Raw genomic sequence first — 5,281 nt, 5'->3', positions numbered from 1 at the left:
CTTTAAGTGTGATGTGTCACCAGCTATGTTTACATGCACAAAATGTTTTGATCGGATTGAAATGTATTCAGATTAAATAATCTGAATGTACTGTTTACATGGACACAATCCGATCTTGAAAAGTGTTTACATGCACCAGAGTTTTATTCAGAATAAAAGTCTGGACATGCGCAGTGTTGTAAACAATCAGCTCTACTTCCATGTTACAACCGTAAACAAAGCTCCTCTGTGCGCTCAGGATGGACCCGTGTCAGTTTTTAATAACGGTAGAGATGTTGTTACTCCTCGGTTGAGCTGCAGTCTGCAGATGAAGCAATACGTGCTTTTTATTTTTTGCGAAGCAACGTCTGCTGTTTGCCTCCTTTTTCATCTGTTCTGTGCGGTGCAGCGCAGCTGGAGCGCTGCTGTCCCACTGGGTGAATGAAAGTCAGCAGACCTGCGCACAGGTCAGTTTTCTACAATCGAATAAGATGATCCGATTAAGTGTTTACATGAACCTCATTCCGATTATCAATCGGCATAACCCACCCTTTTCATTCGGATTAAAAATTCATTTGGATCGAGCTGAATTGGATCAGAATAATCGGAACAGGCTGTTTACATGACGCTGTTTACATGATGCATTTTTATTCCGAACGGCTGTTTAATCCGATTACTTTTGTCCATGTAAACGTAGCTAATGACAGACAACAAATATTACATTTATAGTATTACAACTAAAACCGTTTTTGACGCCGCCACCGCAGTTTGTCCTTCATGAGCCTTCGTAGACAAGATGGTGGTGCAAGATGGTGGCTGCCTGTGTGGCGACCTGCGACTATGGAGATATAAACAGCTTTTTATAAGGTAAAAATAAAAACAAAGTCTTTGTCTGCAATGATTAGACATGTTTTTTATTATTGTCATTAGTGATTATCTCAATTTCGGCTAAAAGAATTGACAAAATCCTACACACTGTGCCTTTAAGTTACAGGTAGTGTCCAGATGCCTGTTTCATTAGTTTTTTTAATGATTCTGTTGAACCACAATTCAAAAGGAATGTGTGATTTTCAATGGTTAATTTTCAATAAATTTTTTATTACTTTTTTGAGTTTCAACAGCAACAATATGGATGAATACCAATATTGAAAACATATATTTTATTGTTATCCCCACAGCAGTGTACCATCCCGAAAAGGCATTAGAGGATAAAATCAGCAATGCGTCTGTATCTCAGCCACAGGACACTCCTGGTGATGAAACAAATAACATAAGCATCAGCAGAGATACAGAACCTGAACAAGTAACAACAGAACCAAACAAAACCCAGAACAACCAAGTCCCAGAGATGCAAAACCTTCAGAATCCTGAAAAAGTGCAGACTAAAAAAACAGGTAAGCCTTTACATTTAACTTTACAAATTAAATTAAAAAAATATTTATAAAATATGGCAACATTCAACATCAGACCATCTACTTCTCCTTTCAGGAAACTCGGCCATTTATGAATACTGTTTAGAACTAAGAGGTTCTCAGAAAACTCATTCTACCGGATCATCCGTACTCCATCTCTCTTCCTCTTCGCAACACGGTAAAGTTGTGAGCCTTACTGCCCTCCAAGTGTTTTTTTGCACACATTAGTTCAATATCTATTTAGACACTGACACAAAGGTTTTTTTTTACCTGTTTTCTGAAACATTTCAAGTTATAGCTAATGGATATGGACATAAAGTCCAGACTTGAAGCTTTCATTTGAGGGTACCCATATTTAAAAAGCATGAAGGGTTTAGGAGTTCAGGTCCTTAATATGTGCCCACCCTGCTTAAAGGGACCAAAAATAATTGGACAGTTGACTCAAAGGCTATTTCATGGGCAGGTTTATAATAAAACAATGAAAGCAAAAATAGAAAGTCCGGTCAAACTTATTTAAATATAATTATTATTTGTGATAAAAAAAAGAATACCAGTAAACTCCAATAAAACACACACCCTTACGTCAGCAAAAAGTTATTGAAACTAAGTATAATTTCATTTACACTGATATAATTTTACATCTCAGAGTTCGCACATGAGGAATAAAACAGGGAGGGGTTGAGCAGTGGGTATAACAGAATATTTGAATTCATCCTCCCCCTGTGAGTGTCATGATCTGTGTTTTTTGCTTTAGTTTTCTAGTATTTTCTGTGTTGCCCTGTGTATCTCTCCCCTGCTGCCATTCCTCTAGCCCCACCCTTGCTCACCTGTTTCCTCTTGTGTCTCCCCCAGATGTTTCTTGTTGTCTCTAATTAGTTTGCTTCATATTCTGTGTCCTGTGTTCAGTCTGCGTCCGGTCATTGTTTTGTGTTGTGCTGTCTTCCGTGTCCCTCCTGAGACCTTCAGAGTTTTTGCTGCCTCGACAGCCACTTTTGTTTATTATTAAAGCTTTTTGTTTTCACTATGGATTTTGCCTGCGCCCTGGGTTTTTCCCCTGCCTGCACCTCACAGTGAGCAAAACCCAGCAATCCCAGCCTGCAAGTTCTGCTACGTCATCAGCGTCAAAGCTGGATAAGGTGTTGCACAGTGGAGGAGACATTTCAGAAGATGTCATAACCCAAGACTTTGGTCAGCTTTCAAATCTTCCGCAGACTGTACTGCTATTTTTTGAATCTACCTGGTTTAAAATCTGTCCCAATGCCACTTGGTTTCGTACACACATCTAAATACATCTAACATTTTTTGAAACATCATGTCATTAAGCTGTCTACCTTTACTTGTCATTGGGCCTCAGGCAACAATATTTTCATATTCTTGTCCTAAAATTCTCTTACTGTTCATTCTAATCTGTTCATTTTTAGGGCAAAGCTGTTAATTTTCTTCGTTTTCAGAAAACTTGGAAACAGATTCAGTGGCTCAACAAGTTTAGACTTTTAATTAAAGCATTTATTCAATCATCCACTATAATTTCACCCCTGCTCCTTGCTTGATGACAGCAGTGGTGTTTCCTTTATACGATCCAAATTAACCATTACACTGCTGGGAAGAAGTGAGGCTCACATGTCTTATTGCACACACCTAATCAAGAAATCTTAGATCCATCTAATAGGTAAACAAACCACCAATGTCCATTAATCCTGAACAATTTACAGCTGGTTTGAATGAGCTGCCCCATTTAGGCATGGCCTGACATTTGAGCAACTGCTTACAGCTGTTTACAAAATGAAGGCTTGTTCAAGCTCAGTTTACAGCTGATATCCTGGATTTATATAGTATATCTGACTTTTGAGAAATGAGCCCCAGGGCTTAGACCAATCCTGTGGTGTTTATTTGGACAAATTTGCATATTGGTTTTGGCAAAAATGTTTTACACTGTATGCCATTCTTGATACAATACTCACTTTTACCCTTGCCTGGGACCACCACAAGAAATAGATTGGCTTGTGCTCTGTATCATGTAATAATAAAAATAATAATAAACACTATTGAATACAAAATTATTTTCTGGAGAGTTATCACCATAAGAGTTGTACATGCAGCATTTCCTTAAAAATGAAAAGGAAATGAGGTATTTGGACCACTACAGAGCTTGAAAGGGGACATGTAGGGATTACAATACTATAGTCAAAAGTCATTTATTACTATTGTGCCTTCCAGTTTATTAACAAATACACATGCTCATCATTATATGGGAGTTAGCCTACTACTTCAATTCAGCTTTGGAATGAACATATCACAGCCATGCATGGAGGTATGTATTAGGTTTATATGTAAATATTTTAACTATATGCAGCAATGAAATATCTGTCAATATCTCCAGCTTATGGTGACACATCCTGTTTTGATAAATGTATATTTCAAAATAGTCTCATTCAATACAGGTTGGTGTGGGGGTACTTACAAGCACCTGGCTGTGTACCTTGGTGTTGGAGTTCATCCCAGTGGACAAGAGGGTTGCCTTCCTGCGGCTTCGTGCTGCAAGAGGGAAGATTCTGTTGTTTGTGCTTATGCACCAAACATCAGTTAAGATTACCTGGCTTTTTATGGAGTCTTTGGATGTTCTCCTGGGAGGGGTGCCATCTGGAGACTCCTTTGTGTCTTCTTGTGACTTGGGTGACTTCACTGCCCATTTGAGCAATAACAGAGTTATCTGGAAGGGGATGATTGGGAGGAACAACCTCTCTGATCTGAACCTGAATGGTGTTCTGTTACTGGACTTCTGTGCTAAGCATGGCTTGTCAATAACAAACACCATGTTTGAACATAGGGTGGTCCATAAGTGTACTTGGTACCAGGCCACTTTAAGCCAATGGTCAATGATCGGTTTTGTAGTTGTGTCATCTGATCTGCGGCCCTATGTCTTGGACACTCAGGTGAAAAGAGGGGCAGAGCTGTCAACTGATAACCATCTGGTGGTGAGTTGGATCCGGTGGCAGGGGAGACTGCCGGACAAACCTGGTAAACCCAAACATATAGTGTAGGTGAACTGTGAACATTAGGAAGAGCTCCCTATTAATGTGATCTTGGGACATGGGACATGGAACATGGGACATGGAATCTGAATGGGCCACTTTCAGGTCTTCCATTGCAGATGCAGATTCCTGGAGCTGTGGCCTGAAGGTCATTGATGCCTTTCATGGTAGCAACCAAAGGATCTGCTGGTGGACTCCAGTAGTGATGGAGGCCGTCAGTCTGAGGAAGGAGGCCTTCTGGACTTGGCTTTCCTGGAGGACTCCTGAAGCAGCTGACAGGTACAGGGTGTCAAAGTGGGTAGCAGCTTTGGTGGTCGCTGAGGCAAAAACCCGGGCGTGGGAGGAGTTTGGAGAGGCCATGGAGAAAGAATTTCTATTGGCATTGAGGAGGTTCTGGCAAATCATTGGGCAACTCAAAAAAGGAAAGCAATCTCTGTCCCTGGCTGTATTTGGTTTGGGTCAGGAACTGCTGACCTGGACCAAAGATATCATCGGGCGGTGGAAGGAACACTTCAAGGATCTCCTCAATTCACCCACCATGTCCACTTTTGAGGAGGACAAGTCTGAAGACTCAGGGGAAGATGAGTCCATTACCATGGAAGAGGTCAATGATGTAGTCAAAACTCTCCTCTGTGGCTGGGCACCGGGGGTGGATGAGATTCGCCCTGAGATGCTGAAGGCTCTGGATGTTGTGGGGTTATCATGGTTGACATGTCTCTTGAACATTGCATGGAGGACTGGGACAACTCCTGTGGAGTGAAAGACCGGGCTGGTGGTTCCCATTTTCAAAAAGGGGTACCGGAGAGTGTGTTCTAATTATCGTAGGATCACACTTCTCGCCCTCCCAGGTAAAGTTTA

This window comes from Austrofundulus limnaeus, unplaced genomic scaffold, assembly GCF_001266775.1.
Source record: "Austrofundulus limnaeus strain Quisiro unplaced genomic scaffold, Austrofundulus_limnaeus-1.0 Scaffold758, whole genome shotgun sequence".
NCBI classification, from domain to species: Eukaryota; Metazoa; Chordata; class Actinopteri; order Cyprinodontiformes; family Rivulidae; genus Austrofundulus; species Austrofundulus limnaeus.
Note: the sequence above shows the minus strand (reverse complement) of the source record.